Below are 20,276 nucleotides of genomic sequence, written 5' to 3' on the forward strand. Positions count from 1 at the left end.
AAAGAAAGGACATACCTTTAGCAGAGCCTGGTCAGTTAAATATCCCATTCTCTATACCATCAGGATCCTGGGCATACAGGTCCACCCATGGTTCTCAAGCCACCGAGATTAGGATCGAACCTTGGTCAGCCACGTGGATCTGACTTCTCTGGAATGTGCTTAACTGCTGCACTGTGGGGCAGACCCCAAATTCCTTCTTGGTAGTTGAGGAAGGAGTTAGGCCTGAGAGATAAGGGCAGGAAATGGTTACTGAAACTGATGGACACAATGGGGCCTGCTTATATAGGAAGAGAGAAATACAGCCAAGTTATTAGAACTCAGGTATGAGTTAGGATCACTTCAGTTCATACGCCCAATTTATTTCAACAGACCTGACTTCATAACTCTTACCTCCCTGCAAAACTGTCCAAGGATCTTATCTATAAGAGTAAGTTCAGGGGCCAGTAGGTAGCATGGTGATTAAGGTGCTAGGCCCTCATTTGGCCAACTGCAGTTCAATCCACAGACCTGGCAGCTTGAAAATCACTCTGGGTGTGTGTGCATGCATGCCCCAAATCCTGAGAGGAGAATAGAGGAGCGAAGGATAATAAACAGCATGGCCATCCCCTCTGGGAGGTGATTAAAAAAACTTTCCCTCTCTTGGTCTCTCTCTGGCGAGCACATATGCCCTATTACCAAGAAAAACCTTCAAAATATTAAAAATTCAGTGTAAGAAAATGCAATAAACATCTTACAATTTTATTTTATTTTATTTTATTATTTTTTTTTTGGAGAGGTTTTTTTTGCTATAGGGCCCGTGCGCTCGCCAGACAGAGACAGAGAGATAGAAAGCAGGAAATCACCCCCCAGGGGGGATGGCCACACCGCAATCCCTTCTCCTCCATTCTCCTCTCGAGATCTTGGGCACGCACACACACGTGCCCAGCATGAGTTTTAAGCCACCAGGTCCGGGACTCGAACCATGATCGACTATGTGGGAGTCCAGTGACATAGCCATTACACTAACTGCTGGTCCCTTACAATTTTATTTTTGATAAACTCTAAATACATGTAAGTGTCACATTGCATAGTACTCATTATAATTAAAACTTCCTTGGTAATGGAATCATGGATTGAGATAAACTTGTAATTGTTGTTTCATTTTCATATATTATTACATAATTTTTAATCTCATTTGGATGATAGGAATTTCCTAATTTTTTTTGCATTCTAGTTCAGTATTGCAGTATTGTGTAGCTTCTTTTTTTCTTTTTTTTTTTTTTAGATTTTTACCATTGGGTACATGTGCTCGCCTAAGAGAGACAGTGAGAAACAGAGAGAGAGAGAGGGAAGGTGACAAATCATTCCCCATAGGGCATGGCCTCACTGCAATCCCTTCTCCTTCATTGTTTTCTCGGGACTTTGGACATGCACGTACATGTGCCCGGTATGAGTTTATTCCTCTGGGTCTGGGACTTGCACCGCCTTTGGCCAAATGGGAATCTAGTGCCCTTAGCACCATGCTACCTGCTGGCCCCTTTGTAGTTTGTTCTTAGGAACAACATAATCACGTGATTCACTAACAAACTCATCTGTTCTGAGTCTCCTTTGCTTAGTTTCTGACTTTTTCTTGTCTTGACTTTGAGGTCTGTTACTACAGGGTTTTGTCCAAAGACCTTTGTATTATTCAACCTGAAAAGAATGATCTCTCTGGGTATTAATTCATGCCAGTACCCTGCTTCTGTAGCTCAAGTTGATTTCATTCTTCCTGTGTGCTAACACTCCACACCTGCCCACCTCCCATCACTTACCAAGCCTTGTTGGTGCCACTGCAACAGAATTTATTTTTTTCTGCAAAAGAAGAATAATCCATAATCTAATGTAAATTATATTTAAGAATAGCTCTTTCTTGGTGTACTTATCTCATTCTAAAGTTATTTTAATACTTTTTCTAATGACTAAGAAAACCTTTTTGTCAAATGCAACTGAACATTCTTTTTCCCAAAATATTCATGTTACTCCAGAATTATCTCTATACTGTAGAGTTTAAATTGTTTTAAAAATGCTTCTGTTTTTGGATATGAACAGATGTTTTTAATGGGATTTTAGCACATACTTTTAAAATAGCCATATGTGCTCTTAAATGTTTTAGCCATAGAATTTCACATGTAGATTATCTTAACATAAAGAAAATTTGTTGTTTAGTAGAGCAGGTACTTTTTTTATATATAAAAAGTGACATTGGAACCAAATGTTTTCTTTTTGATTTTATCAAAGTATATATAATAAAAAGAATGTTAGTAGTTGTATTAAAACTTTTGACAAAATATTGTGAGATTTCTAAAGAATTGGTTTCATAAGGAATATGAACAATTGTGGAAAATGGGTTGTGTTTTACTTTTTGTTCTTTTAGTGCTTTTACCTCTAACTTTTTTCAACAATTAATTTTCTTAATTGAATACTTACTTTTCTGTTCATGTGTGTTTTTCAGTAATAGTAACAAATATACACCTTTTATTTACAGCTGTTAAATTTAAAAAATTATAAAATTAATCTGTTTTGAACTTCATCTTCCTCCATTATAGGACTTAGGCAGAAAATGTTGTCCAAGCACATTTTGTTTTTCTCCCTTAATTTTCCTTTCTTCTTAGATATTTTTCTGTTATGTTTGAATTATCAATGAAATACAATATTCTTTTCCATAAAAACTACTCTCATTCATCTTGTATATATCTCTACATGATATCTTGACCAGGTTCATACTCTTCCTTTAGATTCATATCATAGTTGGGTGAAAACTCCTTCAAATACTTATTTTAATTCTTTAAATCTTCTGATATGAGATAAGTCACTCATCAAAATGTACTACTAGAAGAAATAGTGAAGTAGGTAGATGTGGAGTTTTTTGCTGCCAATAGCCACAGCCTTCTAATTATTAGATGTCAGTGTATGAATTTTGAATTTTGAAGTCTGAGAAAACTAATAGATATTGGGGAGTATTTTACTTGGTTTATAATGCTATAACTGACATGGACTTTTCTCATTGTAATAAAGTATGTTTGGTTTGCCTTACCTTGAATTATTATGATTATGATTGTGATTCATTTGCGAGAGGGCGTGTGTGTTCACTGAGGAATGACAGAGAAAAGCAAAGTGAGAAACCCCCCACCCCCATCGAGGATGGTCAAGCCACAATCCCTCCTCCTCATTTCACCTTTCGAGATACACACCTGGTGTGTTTCTTAAAGCCGCTGGTCACTGACTTGAACAGTGAGGTCAGCCATGTGGGATCCAGCCACCTCAACTACCATGCCACCAGCTGGCCCTGAATTATTACTAGTGCCATCATTAAAATAGATAAATACTCCACTTTGCTCCCATTAGTGTCTGTTTAGATTTAATAAATAAAATAAACAGAATAAAAATGTTCTTACACTGAAAAAATCACATTCTATCTTTGGTTATTTTTTCATATGTAACTAATTTATTTTATTTGAACTGCTAATAGCAAGTGAATAAATGTTTCTTTGTGTTGTTTTGTAGAGGTTATACATAATACATTGTATCTGCATTTCCATTGTTGGGATATATTCTCATATTGATTAGGAAGCATCCACTTGATAGTCATGTTCAGCTCTGAATGTTCTGACGTGATGCATTAGCCTACAGGGTCACATTTTGTAGCATCTAACTTAAGAGACGTTTCTCATAACATTTGCTTCTGTGAGTACAGAAGCTTCTTTTATTTATTCTAGTTGAACCTTACGTTCATGCATTTAAACATATTATTTTCATTGAGTATAAAAACACATCCATGAACAGTCCTCACTTGTGTTTCTTCGAACTAAGTTCTATACCAAGATCTAATTACAAACTGATGACATTCATACTTCTAAAGCAGCCGTAATGGATACTATACCTTCAGATAAGTCACCTTTAGAGGTGTTGTATCTAATTATATTACTGTTGCAGAAACAATTTTTGGAAATTCCTTTTGAAATTTGTTTCAGAAACTCTTTCTGGGATTCTAACATCAATTGTTCCTTTATAGTCTAAGAACTGTCCTGTATTCATCAGATGTTGATCTGATAAATTCCCTTCAAAACAAAGATTTACAGTTATTAATAGAGTGTGTGCATGCATGTGTGTGTGTATGTGTGTTCACAGATGTGAAATACAGATAAGTTTAAAACTTCAAAGTCAACATTCACTTCAATACATGATTGCTACTTTTGATAGGTGATCATGATATGTTAAAGTTAAATTTCATTAAATAACTAAAAAAAATCAGTACCTGTTTCTACTGAATTTGAGCAAAACTCAATTTTTATTTATGTTTTATTTAAACTTTATTGTAGAGAGAGATTTCATAAGCTGCTTATACCAGTATTTTTTATGTCTTTTAAAAGTTAAGATATTTAGGGACCAGCAGTTGGTGTAATAGCTATGTTGCTGGAGTCCCATGTATTCAACCGCAGTTCGAGTCTCGGACCTGGTGTCTTAAACTCACGCCGGGTGCATGTGTGCCCAAGATCCCGAGAGGAGAATGGAGGAGAAGGGATTGTGGCATGGCCATCCACCCTGGGGGGTGATTTCTCGTTTTGTGTCTCTCTGTCTCTCTCTGTCTTTCTGGCAAACGCATGTACTCTATAGCAAAAACCTCTCCAAAAAAAAAAAAAAAAAGAAATTAAGACATTTAAGTTAGAAAACTGCTACAAATAAAGTAATCAATGTGAAATATAATTTATTAACTATAAAGCATAGCAAATCAAATGTTTTCTCACTTAAATTTCCTCATTGCTCTTAATTTATTTTGTCTTAGTTGCTATACTTTTATATCTCTAGAATTATTTATTCATTAAATTGAGGAAATCATTATATGACACAAAATAGGAATAACAATGGAAAATGGTATTGGATGGGATTTTAAAAAAAGTCAAAAATGACACAGTGGAGATCTCAGCTATTCTGTAAATCCTTGGTTAAAATGAGCAAAAACCACAACTTACTGTTTTTTTCATACCTTCTCAGATATGCTTGAATTTTTTAGTTCATTATATATTTATTTAATCACTGCATATCATTTCAGCATACAAAATGTTTCCCCAACATGAATGCTCTTTTTTTTTTTAATGACAAAATATCGTGTTTATTGATATTGGATACTATGACTACAAATAGACCTAGAGGAATTGAATTCCAGAGGGAAAAAATATTCCCTCATAATTGAGTGTGGGCCAGTAGCTTTTTTACTACTTGAGATATTTGATAAATGTGGGTACAGGCTGAGAACTTGACTCACCTTTTGAAGAAAAACTAAGAGTAAAGAGAAACAGTAGCACTTTTAAGAACTGATGTAGAGATTCAAATCTGAGGGATTACCTAATATAAAGAAGATTCTGATGATTTCTTCTCATGGAAATTTAGTAACTGTTTTTTTAATACATTTATTTATTTATTTTTGTATATACATTCAATCACATTGTTTAGCTTACAATGTCCTTACAAATGTCCATCGTTAGGTCCCACTCCTCCACACATACCTCATCTGACATTCACACCCATCGCTTGTGTTTGTACAACTGTTAGTCAATCAATTTCAGTCATAGAGTGCAGACATTCAGTATATGTTAAGTGGTGACATACAACGTCTCTCCTTCATATCCTGGCTTGCCTTGCTCAGCAGTAAATCTTCCATATTCTTCCACTTTCTGTCAAAGGCCAGGGTTTTGTTGGTTTTTATGGCTGAGTAGTATTCCATAGAGTATATGTGCCACAGTTTTTCAATCCATTCATCCGTACGAGGGCATTTGGGTTGGTTCCATGTCTTAGCAATCGTGAATAGTGCCGCAATAAACATCGATGTGCAAGCACTTTTCCAATGAAGAATTCTTCTGTCCTTTGGGTAGATACCAAGGAGTGGGATTGCTGGGTCATATGGTAGATTTATTTGTAGATTTTTGAGGAATCTCCAAATTGTTCTCCACAGTGACTGGACCAATTTACATTCCCACCAGCAGCGTAAAAGAGTTCCCCTTTCACCACACCCCTGCCAACACTTATCATTTTTTGTTTTTTTAATCTTATACATTCTGACTGGGGTTAGGTGGTACCTATTATTGCTTTGATCTGCATTTCCCTTACGATGACGGATGTTGAGCATTTTTTCATATGCCTTTTGGCTATTCATATGTCATCTTTAGAGAGTGTTTTTTTCAACTCCTTCTCCTATCTTTTAATAGGGTTGATCATCTTTTTTCCAAACAGCTTCGTTAGTTCCTTGTGTATTCTGGTTATCAGTCCCTTATCTGATGCAAAATTTACAATAATATTTTCCCATTCTGAGGGCTGTCGATTCACACTAATTACTGTGTCTTTTGCCATGCAGAAACTTCTTAGTCTGATGTAATCCCACTTGTCTATTTTGGGGATTACTGACTTTGGGAGTCTTATTTAAGAAGTCTTGCCCTACCCCAATGTCTCCCAGAGTTTTCCCAGGGTTTTCCAGGAGTAGATTTATAGTTTTAGGTCTTAGATTTAGATCTTTGATCCACCTTGACCTGATTTTTGTCAAAAGTGAGAGGTAGGGGTTCAGATTAATTTTTCTGCAAGTGGAAATCCAGTTTTTCCAGCACCACTTGCTGAAGAGGTTTTCCTTTTCCCACTGGATTGACTGGTATGCCTTGTCAAAGATCAGTTGACTGTATGTTTGGGCATTTATTTCTGGGGACTCTATTATGTACCATTGGTCCACGTGTCTGTTTCTGTGCCTGTACCATGCTGTTTTGATTACCACAGCTTTGTAGTATATTTTTTGGTCAGTGAGTGAGATGCTGCCTACTACACTCTTCCTGTGTAGAATTGTTTTGGCAATATGGGGTATTTTATGATTCCAGACAAATTTTATTATTTTCTTTTCTAGATTTGTGAAGAATGTGTCTGGTACTTTGATTGGCATTGCATTAAATATGTACATTAATTTAGGTAGAATTGCCATTTTGATTATATTAATTCTTCCAATCCATGAACATGGGATGTCCTTCCATTTTTTTGTCATTTTCAATTTCTCTTTTTAGCTTCTCATAGTTTTCCTTGTGGAGGTCTTTTATGCTCTTTATTAATTCATTCAGTGTTATTGTCATACACATCATCAGCAGATAAATTTTCATTTTTGTGTTCCTTAAATATATTGAATTTTTATCCTCCTTTGTTTTTCCTTCTCTTGCCCAAATGAAGAATTCTCATCATTTTGTCTTTTTTTAATATATGAAGAAGGGCAGAGTTTGCAGTTATACAGAAATAGTTATTAATATTGGAATAACTCAAAATAAAAATGTTTAGAAAAAGTGAAATTTTCAGGTATTTGCAAAAAATAAATGTTTAAAGTTCTCTTTTTAATTTAATATATTTAGGACATAACACGTGATGTTTTGATATACATGTATATAGTGACCTGATTACTGTAGTCAAGTAAATCACCATACTCATCATGCCACATCATCACCTCTATGTGAATATGTGTGGTGAGAGCACCTAAAATCTTCACTTTCAGCCAATTTTCATTTTACAGTGAAATATTACTCACTAATCATGAGGGAATTGTAAGAAACACCATGGGCTATTACGTCACAGTTTTCGTGTGACTTTTATCAAACATATGAAATATTTTTGACGATCATAATCATATTAAAACACCAAATTGCAAGAGCCACACTATTCTTCATATATTTATAAAGTTACAATTATTGTAATCTACCGAAGTGTTAAACTGTGTGTGTGACCTCTTACCAGTTGCTCATTACCACTTGTGATGATAACGGTCACTGCCTGGATGCGATAATTCATAAATGACCTATTTTAAACTCTGTGATGGCACCAGAGATGAAGTCAGTGGTGATGTATACCAGTGCTCAGCATTTTCACCAGCTCTTTCAAATTTTTAAAATATTTTTAGTTATTGAAAGTAGCAATTGGAACATCGAATTAACATGCTGAAGAACACTAATAATCTACATATATATGAATGTTAATAACAGAATACTGGCTAACAGAAGCAAACATTTGAAGCTAAGGCTTTATATTAGCAAATTAAAGACCATTAATGAAGCAAATATATTATATATTATGTACAGCTACATATAGGCACCAAGTGATTAGATATTTTTTTCTATCTTTTGAAATATACTTTGAGTATGACAAAGCCATTACATCTGTTTATGGTGCATTTAGTAATTCTCTTAACTGTGCTACAGATTACGTTCAGATCTTTCTCCATTTTTTTGGTAGATTTTAATTCTTCATGGCCCACTATGCTCAATTATTCTACAGCTCATGCATTTTGAAAAAGAATATCTTACAATATTATTTTCTAATGAATAAGAATTGCTTTTTCATTCTGAACTTAGTATTTTATTTCCTCTGGGTCTGAAACAGAGCTTCACATCTGCATGTTTGTTTGCCTTACATTTGTTACAAATTTTCTTCTTTGTACAGAAATGAACATTTTCCCTCTAGTGCATGGATCAGCTTTACTAATTATTTTATCAAGTATATTCTTGTTCACAGATATATTCTAAGCAGGCTTATGTATTAAAACTTAATATATTAAAAAAACAAAAAAATATTACTATAATACTTAAAACCAGAAAGTAATTATTTTCAGATTCTCAATGGAAAAAGGAAGAAATAATTGCTTCTGAAGATTTAGCTTTCATCAATTTGCTAAGACATTAGTAAAAAATAAGTAAATAAAACAAAAAACTATAGAGTGCTTATTTTTTATATAAATAAAATCTTCTTATTGATAGATGTGTGACAGAGGTTGAACTGTGAGGAAAAATAATTGCAATTTAAATTCTTGTTATATGTAGGGAGGATTTTTTCATATTTATGGTAAGATAAACTTTGTCATAGGACAAGATCATGGTAGTAGAGAATTTGGAAGATTGTATTCTCGATGTCTTTCTCTTTAGAAAGTTTAAGAATTAAACTATCACAGGAGGAAAAAAATAATATCTTTATGTATTTATCTACATGTCTCTGAATATGGATATAGTTATATCATCTTTCCTCAAAGCATAAAACTAAACTTGAAGTAAGCAGTTATAATCATGATATCTTATTGCCAAGGAATACATCAAATAACTAAAGTCCCCTATGGTCCAGCTCAAAACTGTTGTATTTTCAAAAGTACATGTTAATATCCAGCATCATATAAATTCAGAAATAGTTGTTATGTGTTGTGAGATAAATTTTTAGGTGTAAGTATGAGGTGTGAGTACTAGAAAATCTCATTTAATGTTGCCAAAATAATAAGAGATTTCATTGGCTCACAGAGTTGAGAATAGGTGATTCAGTGATGCCACCAAAAATCTCGTTCTCATTTTTCTTTCTGCTATCTTTCTGCTCTGTCTTCTGTAGTATAAAATGTTGTGCATCTTAAAACTGCTTTCCTTTGTGGTGTGATATGCCTGCCGAGAGCTACTATGTCTATATGCATCTTTATCCATGTCCAGACAGAGCAAGGAGATGACATTTGTTCCCCTGCCTTCAAAGTGTGAGTCCCGTGATCACTCTGATTGTACAGACCTAGATGATTTGGGTTATCAGTCCTGAAGCAATCTATCAATCAAGACCATTCCCTGGAGCAGAAGGTTGATTTCAGCCTTTTTTTTTTTTCATTAATTGAATTGTAATAGTTGTGCTTTTTTTTTTTCGCATGTGCTCGCCAGAAAGACAGAGACAGACAGAAAGCAAGAAATCACGTCCCAGCGGGAATGGCCATGCTACAATCCCTTCTCCTCCTTTCTCCTCTCGGGATCTTGGGCACTCACACACACGTGCCTGGTGTGAGTTTCAGCTACCGGGTCCTGGACTTGAACCATGGTCCACTACATGGGAGTGCAGTGACATAGCCATTATGCCGACTGCTGCTCCCAATAGTTGTGCATATTTAAGCGTGGATTTTCAATAGCTGAACAAGATGTATAATGGTCAAATCATGTCATTAAGCATATCTATTATCTCCAACATTTATTATTACTTTGTGCTGTGAATGGTCAAAATCCTCTCTTTCTGCTATTTTGAAATATACATTGGATCCTCACCAACCATATTTACTCTACTGTGCTATAGTACTCTAGAATTCATTCTACTTATCTACTTGAATCCTGTATATGTTAACTGAGTTTTCCTTATCATTGCTCTCCTCTGACCTTGCCAGCTTCTGGTCTACCCTGTTCGCTATCAACTTCTATGTCATCAGACTTTTAGCTACCACTAATGAGTGAACACATAAAGTCATCTGTTTTTCAGTACCTGACTTATTTTATTTACCATTATTTTATCCTAATTTGTCCATGTTGTCACAAATGGTAGGATTTCATCTTTTTTTTTTTTTTTTGGCTAATATTCCACTGTGTATATATACACATTTTCTTTATCCATTTGTCAGTTGTTGGATGCTTAGGTTGATTCCACATCTGAGCAATTAGCTATTGTGAATAGTGTATCAATGAACATGGGAATGCAGATGTTTTTCGACATACTGATTTCCTTTCCTTCACTACCCAGTAGTGAAATTACTGGATCATAGGTAGTTCAATTTTTAGTTTCTTGAACTGGGAAATCTGGAGAAGATAGATAATTCTTTGACACACACAGTTTCCCAAGATTGAACTAGGAAAAAGTAGAAAGTCTGAACAGACCAATAACAAATAAGGAGATTGATTCAGTTATTAAAAGTCTCCTGACAAAGAAAAGCCCTGGACTGCATGGCTTCACTGGTGAATATTATAAATATTTTAAAGAAGAACTCACACCAGTTCTTCTAACTATTCTAAAAGATTCTAGTGAATGAAATCCTCCCAAATTCATTTTACAAAGCCAGAATTAACTATCCTGATAACAAAAGCAGAAGAAGGTAAAACAACAACAAAAACTACTTTCCAATATCCCTGATAAAAATAGATGTGGGCCAGCAGGTTGCACAGTGGTTAAGGTTCTGAACTCGTACATTGCTGACCGCATTTCAAGGCCTAGACCAAGTTACTTGGAAATCATGCTTAGCACATGTGCATTCATTTCCAAAATCTCAGGAGGAGAATGGAGAAGGGATTGCTGCATGGCCATCTCCCCTGGGGAGTGATTTCTCTCTCTCTCTCTCTCTCTCTCTCTGGTGAGTGCACACAACCTACAGAAAAGAAAAAAAAGTAAACCTGAACTTTGAGCTGTAGATCCAAAAGTGCATACTCTATTCCTACCTGCTTTACCATGTTTACAGGTAACATCTGATATTTGTGTCCCTGTTATACCTAGCAATTTTTTCACAGGAGACTTCAATTCATGCTATTATTGAGATAATGTGAATGGGACAGAACTGATTTGAGCTGGATTAAATAGTAATAAATTGAATCAATTGAAACTGTAAGTTAGCTTTTGATTTTTAATTTTTCTATTGCCTTGCAATGGTAAATGTACTTCATTGTTAAGTCACTTACAGGATTTTTTCTATAAATATTAATGCACAAAAGCAAATAAAAATGTAAGAATATGTGACCTTGGTTAATGTACTACCACAGGCATTTATAATAATTTATTTCTGTTTTGATTTAGTTAGTATTTAATGTGTAGACAAATTACAATAAGAATTTAAAAATATCAGTCTAAGAAAAATAAGTAACAAATTTTTGTCTTGGAAAAAATAAAGAGTTAATTATATTTTTTCATGGAAATTCATTCATTTATTCAACAAGCATTTATTGAGCAATTATTTTGCATAAAATATTCTCCTAGAAGATACAAAATAAATGAAATATTTCTCCGTTCAAAGGCCCACACATAAAGGAAGATATAGGACTAGTATGGGCGATCTATACATAAACGAGGTTAAATTTCAATATACTATGATAAGGATTGTGATAAAAATATGCATAGAAAATCTTTCTGGAGAGGCCAGGAAGGATTAGTGAAAAGATGAGACCTGAGTATGTTCATAAAATACACGCACAAAGGATCCAGAGAAGGGATGAAGGAAATACATAACATTCCTCAAAAAAGAAAGAAAGAAAGAAACATACATAAACTAAGGAAAAGAGGAAACTGCATATCCAGATTACTATCTTTTGCATTATAGTCTTAACGAGGTGATTCTGTTGTTTGGTTTCTGTGTTTGCTTTTGTTTTGATACTCTCTATCTCTCCCTCTTTCTCTCCCTCTCTCTCTCCTGCTCTGTGACAAGTGTAGGTGCCCTATGGCCAAAATTGTAAAAAAAAAAAGAAAAAAGAAAAAATTAGGTGCAAAAATTCTAAAAAATATGTAGCCTTTTCTAAAGATCATGAGCTATGTGGTGAAGGTGTAGATGCATGAACAAGAATCAGGATGCTCCTTCAGAAGAGAAGGCTAATGCATACTAAGTCAATGATCAGTAAAGCCAACCAGAGGTAATACCACTTTGTCATCTACATATACTCACAGCAATTCTCCTATACCTTGGCATGTTTTTCATATTTTACAAAAAAATCTACAAGACATTGGATATCTTATTATTCAGAAATAAATTAGATGCACATCTCTTAATACCAAAGTTTATATTTATATTTGCAGTGCTGAATGAGAGGACTTCAAAACATTCATTGAAAGTGAAATTAAAGTATGAGTTTATTTTGGTGCAAAAAATTTTGAAATTTATATGTAGTTTTTTTTTATATAACATGCATTTTTTTCATTAACTTTTTGAAGCCACCCTCATGCACTGTGACTTTCAAAAGCCCAGTTTCACTATAATCTCTTTTTTGTCCTCACTTACATAAACATATTTTCATCCTTTTCAAGTCTGTGCATGTGCATTATCGGTACAGAAATGTTCTCTCTGTTTTAAACTTTAATGATCTGTTTTTACATGAGCTGAAAGTATTCATTATTACTTAATTTATTCATCCCAGGTTTTAGATACTGTAATTCTCCTCTCCCTCATTTCAGAAACTGAAAATCAAATCAAATTGCATTGTCTAGAATATTGCTAAGAGTATTAGATAATGTCATTAGTTAGGTTACATCAGGTTGATACTATCTTATTAGAGATTAAAAAAAATCATGAACCTACAGTCACAATACAATATTTTTTTGTTTAAAATATTAGAGGATGACCATTCAAAGTCAGCCAAACTTTAAGCTTGAGAAAAAGTAAGTGACTTAATTTGTATATATGTTGCTATGGCATAGAAATGCAACTTTTCAAAGCTTTATTTAAAACATTGAAAGATAGACTCTGGCAAGAAGTGATTAGATTTTGAATATGTTTTGAAGATGCCTTTAGTTCTTTAGTTGCTTTTATCTTCTGACAAATAGCTCTCTAGTGCCTGTAATGCACTTTCCTTTTACAGGCTTAATTTTCCTCATTTGTAAAATAGGATCTTAATAATGCCTGCCTTAGAGGTTTGCTATAAGAATCAAACACAATAATACATGGAAAGTGTTTACCACACACTGCCCATCCCATATTAAGTACAGAGGAGGTCAGCAGATGGCATAGCAGGAATATTGCTCATGGCTGATGATGGTTCAAATCCTGGGCCTGGTGGCTTGAAACTCATGTCAAGCATGTGTACATGCATACTCAAGATCCCGGGAAGAAAATGGAGAAGGGATTGTGGTGTGGCCATCCCCGTGGTGTGTGTGTGTGGGGGGTGATATCTCACTTTCTCTCTCAATGTCTTTGTCTCTATCTCTCTCTCTGGTGAGCACATATGCCCTAAGGTAAAAACCTCTATGAAACAAAAATGTAAATAAGTGCAGGGAATCTCAACTGTTATTTTTACTTTCATTATTATTAATGCCGTTTGTCTTATTATTGTGATTTTGATTGGGATTATTAGCCTTATAAATGGTCTACGTACAGTATTTTAATTTTCACAAAATATTCAGCTATATAGCTGTGTAAAGAAATATAGTGAAAAATACAGCTAAATGTACAATAAGGAAATGAAACCCTTTTGAATTTAAAGAGGAGAACACTTGAATTTTAAAGCATGTGGAGAAATACGTCCAAGATTACATAATAAGCAAGTAACAGAATCAGGATTCAAATTCAAGTTTCTCTGGGAAAAGCTCATCTTTATTCTACTTGAGCAAACTCTGCCTTTTAAAGCACTTAAAGAGTTTTAAAATCATGTATTTTTTTTTAATTATAAAAGTTATATAAAGTTATTCAAGCTTTTTGTCATGCATATATTATAAAATTTTACATAACATCTAAAATGTTACTTATTACTTTAATTGCCTATCTGATTACTGTAGTAGTTATGGATTTGTAGACATTTTGGAAAAGAATAAAATAGGAAATGAAAATCTGCCTAACTGCCTTCATAGATGAAATACACATTTACATTCTTAAAAGTATTCTGGCGCATTCCAGTTTCTTTTACCATCCTCTCTGCACACGTGACTCAAGTGAAAAGCTAGAAGGTCTGCGTTGATGACTCTCTTTATATACAGGCCTGCTCAAATCCTTTAACCTCCTCTAAAACATATTCAAAGCTAATCATGTCTTGCCATCATCTCTGCTCCCACCCTAGTCCAAGCCACCATCTTATTCTTGGACTACTATGCAGAAACCTCCTAACTAGTCTTACTTGTACCCTTAACTCCTCTGCAGTCTTTTCTCAGCAGACAAGCTTGACTTGTTGCGTTTACTGGCTGTGAGATCCCATCACTCTCTTGCCCTCTATCTAACCCTCCAGCAGAATTTAGTACAGAAAGTCTGTGTAACTTCTTTATTACCTCCTTGGCTTCATTTCCTACTACCAACACTCTCTTTCTTTTCTATAAAGCAAACAGGAACACCAGCCTTGGACATATTTCTGTCTAAGCCAGGGCTTTCACATTCACAAATCGTTGCCTAATGGGATCTTTAGCAGATTTCTGCTTGACTACTCCATCACATCCTTCATGTCCTGACCTGAAAATGCCTTCTCAAAGAAGCCTTCTCTTTGTTTTTAGGAAGTTCATGCCATTCTCCACCTTGTCATTGTCCCCTGCCTTACTTTATTTATTTTTTTAAGAGAGATTTTTGCTGCAGGGAGTGTGTGCTGCTGTAGAGACAGAGAATCAAAGTGAGAAATCAGCCCCCAGAGAAGATAGCCACACAATCCCTTCTCCTCTCTTCTCTCAGGATCTTGGGCACACACGCACACGCGCCTGCCATGAGTTTTAAGATGCCAGGTCTAGGACTCAAACCGCTATTGACAAGGTGGGAGTCCAGCAACATAACCATTATGCCATCTGCTGGTCCCAACCCTGTTTTATTTTTAAACTATTATTCATGTTTATTTTTTCATGTCTGCACACACCACTTTTGCAGCTGGTTTGTTGTCTGTCCAGAGTGAATATAAACTCACCATGGCTAGGATTCTATTGTTTATTCATTCCTGAATCCCCGCCTGCTAGAACAAGTGTTTGATACATGGTAGGTGCTTCATAAATATTTGCTATATGAATGAATTAATGAATAAATTAAGCCATCCCGATTTTATGCTGATATTAAAACATTATTACCCCAAGAACACATGTAGTTCTTCCTTGAAATGTGAAATAAAGAGAAGAGGGATAATAGACATGTTTCCCAACTGAAGAAAGAAAGATTTAAAAAAAAGATAATGCTAATAGGTAAGACTCTTAAAGATGCTTTAAATTATTAAACTCTTTGGCAGAAATAAAGCCATTACATTGATTTTTGTTTTTCTGCTTTTGTTACCATAGAATAAAACATTTTTTGCTTAGCGAATCTTTCAGTGTGGTATTCTAACAATACCGATAATTTAGCCATTGCTCGTAATTACAGCAGGAAACCAAAATGTTGATTTTAAGTAGCTCCCAGCATGACCACCACCAGCAGCCAGTGCTGGGTATGTGTCTAAAGTGGTCTCAAAGTGCAGTGCTGAGTGGGTAGGGGGCAGGGACAGCCTTCAGGCTCACTCAGCTGCCTGAATTTGGGGTCCAAGGGGAGTAAGAAAGGGCCTTCAGTTTCTTTAATACAACAATTCGCTCATTTTTATATTGTTACTGATCCAGTCTCCTTCAGCTCATAGATACCTTCAAGTAATTTTATGTTCAAGTTTACATAAATAGTAGCCTTTTTACATCATTGAGTAATATATTTGCAAAATAAAACAAAATGCACCTGAGAATAGTATTGTTGGGAGATCCTGTTTCTTAAGATATTTACCCAATGCAGAACTTCAACTGTTAGAATTCACCAAGATTTAGGTATGTTTCATATCTATTCCCCAAATTTTCTGCTTCTCTAAATATAAATCTAAATAAGAAAATATCCAATTTTTAAAAATGCTTCAGCATTGGGACCAGCAGTTGGTGTAATGGCTATGTTGCTGGACTCCCATGTAGTTGACCATGGTTCGAGTCCCAGGCCCGGTGGCTTAAACTCACGCCGGGTGTGTGTGCACATGCGTGCCCATGATCCCAAGAGGAGGATGGAGGAGAGGGGATTGCCGTATGGCCATTCCCCCTGGGGGTTGATTTCTTGCTTTCTGTCTCTGTCTCTCTCTGTCTTTCTGGCCAGCGCACATACCTTATAGCAAAAACTTCTGGAAAAAAAAAAAAAAAGGCACAACATTATTGTTTGCTTTGAAAGTTTATTAGAGGCTCTTGATAAAGAATGAATAATACTGTTTTCAAAAATTAAAACAAGAGGGACCAGCAGTTAGCCTAATAGCTGTGGCTGAATTCCATGTTGTCGACCATGGTTCAAGTCCCGGACCCAGTGGCTTAAACTTACACCAGGCGCATGTGCGTGCATGCCCAAGATCTCGAGAGGATGATGGAGGAGAAGAGATTGTGGTGTGGCCATCCCTCCAGGGGGTGATTTCTCGCTTTTCATCTCTCTGTCTCTCTCTGTCTCTCTGGCAAACGCACGTGCCCTGTAGCAAAAAACTCTCCAAATAAATAAATAAATAAATAAAAACAAGAATAAAAACCACTGTACATAATAGTCACTGGTTTGTGCTATGGTTATAATGTATTTTGAAAGGACATTATAATCCTTGTCTGAGCCTGAAGCCCTTTGAAATTACTTCATCCCATAATTTAGTGTTTAAAAGTGGTAGAGGGGGAATTTTAGAGATACTCAGCTGCTAAGAGAAACAAACCTAAAACAAGAACAATTAGAAAGTGAATGGATAGATAATTTTTTTTTTCCCGGAAACATTTTAACATTCTACTTCTTTGCCCATGTAAACACAATATTTTTTATACTAGCTTTATTTATAAGGTTGTCAAGAAGTCGCTGAAAATTTTGAACCACGTTGAGTTTCTACAATATGATAATCCCAAATCTGATATTCTTTAAGTAGATGCTAAAAAGCAAGTTGTCATATTTTTAAATTTTGCATGAATTTATAGAGCTATAGTAGAACGAGATTAGCATATTTTTAAGTAACTTAAAAGTTTTCAGACTGTGATTTTTTTTTTTTTGTCTCCTTTTGTATCACCCAGTGTGCTCCTTGATACTTACATAGTAGGTGGGAGGCTGAGGGATAAATCTACTGGTTCACACTTAATTTCGTTCTTATTTTGAAAATCAGGAAACCAATGAACACTAGTCTTCTAAGGTATTCTTTCATTTGGTTCCATGAAACCTGTGCAGTTTTTATGACCTGACATGCCCGAGCTGCTTCTCCCTTAGAGGGAGAAGAGCCTCTTCTTTTCCAGGTCACACATGTGGTGCTCATTGTCACTTAGAAGCCAGGTTTGCCAGTCGACAGCAAGCCTTCCTTTCCCTTTCAGCTCTCCATAAGCTACATGTCCTTTCACACTCGTCCCAGGACTGCGCTCTCCTGTCTGCTGCAACCTACGTCACTGATTTCTTGTTTTCAAATTCCCAATTTGTGCATGGGCCAGGAATGTTCTCTGAGGCAGGTAACAGATGTGCATTACCAGAGCAGGGCTCCATTCTCTGTGAAATCACATAGTCTCCTCTATGGCTTTCTAAGTAAATCCTGTTTCTGTGAGCATCAAAGACAGGATAGAATCCAGGTTAGGGAGGTTGTAGTTTCAATCCCTAAATGGATTTGAGTTCCTTTTTTATGTACGGGGTATGATTTGCAGTTGTTTCTCCACTTGGACTGAGGACTCGTTCTTGACTGAGATTCGTCCTTTCCTCACATTCTCAGCAATGTTGAAGACAAAATCAAGGATCAATACTTGTTTATTGATCAATAAGTAAACTATGGAGGCCAGCAGACGGCAGAGTGGATATGTCGTGGACTCCCACATGGTGGACCATGGTTTCAATCCCAGACCCGATGGCTTGAAACATGCTGGGCATGTATACATGTGCTCTCAAGATCCTAGGAGAGGGACCAGCAATTAGCGTAATGGCTATGTCACTGGACTCCCACGTAGTCGACCGCGGTTCAAGTCCTGGACCCGGTGACTTAAAACTCACGCCTGGCGCTTGTGCGTGCGTGTGCAAGATCCCAAGAGGAGGATGGAGGAGAGGGGATTGCGTTGTGGCCATCCCCTCTGGGTGGTGATTTCTCACTTTCTATCTCCCTGTCTCTCTCTGTCTGTCTGGCGAGCGCACGCGTCCTATAGCAAAAACCTCTCCAAAAATAAAAAAGATCCTAGGAGAAAAATGGAGGAGATGGAATGTGGCATGGCTGTCCCCCCAGGGGAGTAATTTCTCACTTTCCCTCTCACCGTATCTGTCTCTCTCCAACAAGCACATACACCCCATGGCAAAAATCTGTAAATAAATAAATAAAAGTAATATCACCCATTGAGGTAATACAGAAAAAAGAAAGGAAGAGGGGAAAATAGTGAGAAACATCAAAAGAACACAGTAGTTTCCAAATATACAAAATACGTAAACTGTGTCCTGGGACCCTAATGCAGATACCATCGCCTCTTGGATCCATGCACAGTGCAGTCAAGTCAATTGCATTTCTTGCCTTTATCACTGACTAGAGCTGTTTTAGCTTCCTAAGGCTGTCCTAACAAATTACCCCCACTTTCATGGTTTAGCACAGCCCAAATGTGTGCTCTCACAGTTCTGAAGGCTGGAAGGTTGAATCACGGATTCACAGGGCCATGCCTCCTCTGAGGGCTCCAGACGAGTGTCCTCCCTTTCCTTTGCAGTTTGTGGTGGCTGTTGGCGTTCCTCGGCTTCACAGTCACTGCCTCCCTCATATCATTTTCCTTCCTTGTCTGTGTCTTCTCTTCATTTAGAAGATACTCCTCATTGGATGTAGGACACATTGAATAATTCAAGATGATCCCCTCTCAGGATCCTTAACTAATTATATCTGCAAAGATCTCTTATTCCTATAAAGTAATATGCATGGGTTCCAGGGATAAGGCCATGGATATATCATTTGGCAGACCACCATTCGAGGTACTAAAACAGCAAAAGTAGATGTGTTAAAAATGTATATATATACATATATATATATAAACTATATACATATATATAAAACTATATATAAAAAACTATATATAACTATATATAAAAAACTATGTATGTGTAACTGAGACAGGTAACTGAGATTAGTTTGACAGTAGCAGGGCTCCATTCTCTGTGAAATCACATGGTCTCCACTATATATAGTTATATATAATACACACACACACACACACACACACATATAACAAATTAGGTTGGCATTTTCTGCATCTGCAATTCTGCAATTTTTAAGTAAATAAACGTGTCTGGAAATCAGGGAACCAATAAAATGTAAATAGAAATTCATAAGGATAAATGGGATATTTATTCATGCAAGTCTACTATTACATTGTTGGAAAAGTTGTGATGCATTTTGGCATAGAAAAACATAGAGAAATACATCATGACTTTTCCAACAGCCCAATATTTTTCATTTGATGAATTAAAAATTGGTTGTAAATATAATGATGAAATCACATATACTCAGTGATGCAACACAGATACTAGACTTGAAGACTATAGATAATTTCAAAGTCTCAGTCAATAGTTTGATAAAATGGGACTAACTGGGACCAAAAGATGATATAATGGCTGCATCACTGGACTCCCATGTAGTCGACCATGGTTTGAGTCTCGGACCCAGTGGCTAAAAACTGACACCAGGTGTAAGTGCATGCATACCCAACATCCCGAGAGAATGGAGGAGAAGGGATTGCAGCGTGGCCATCCCCCCTGGGGGGGGGTGATTTCTCGCTTTCTGTCTCTCTGTCTTTCTCTGTCTTTCTGGTGAGCGCACCGCCCTATGGCAAAAATCTCTCAAACAAAGAAAAAATGGAACTCA

The 20,276-nt window shown here is 36.0% G+C and overlaps 1 protein-coding gene across 1 annotated transcript in view; it reads left to right on the forward strand.

The window, feature by feature from the left end:
- The window catches only part of EDIL3 (EGF like and discoidin domains 3), a 496,837-nt gene that overhangs the window by 184,186 nt on the left and 292,375 nt on the right, over positions 1 to 20,276 (forward strand). The gene's annotated exons all lie outside the window — the stretch shown is intronic.

The sequence above is a fragment of the Tupaia chinensis genome, unplaced genomic scaffold (genome assembly GCF_000334495.1).
Source record: "Tupaia chinensis unplaced genomic scaffold, TupChi_1.0 Scaffold000099_1, whole genome shotgun sequence".
NCBI classification, from domain to species: domain Eukaryota; kingdom Metazoa; phylum Chordata; class Mammalia; order Scandentia; family Tupaiidae; genus Tupaia; species Tupaia belangeri.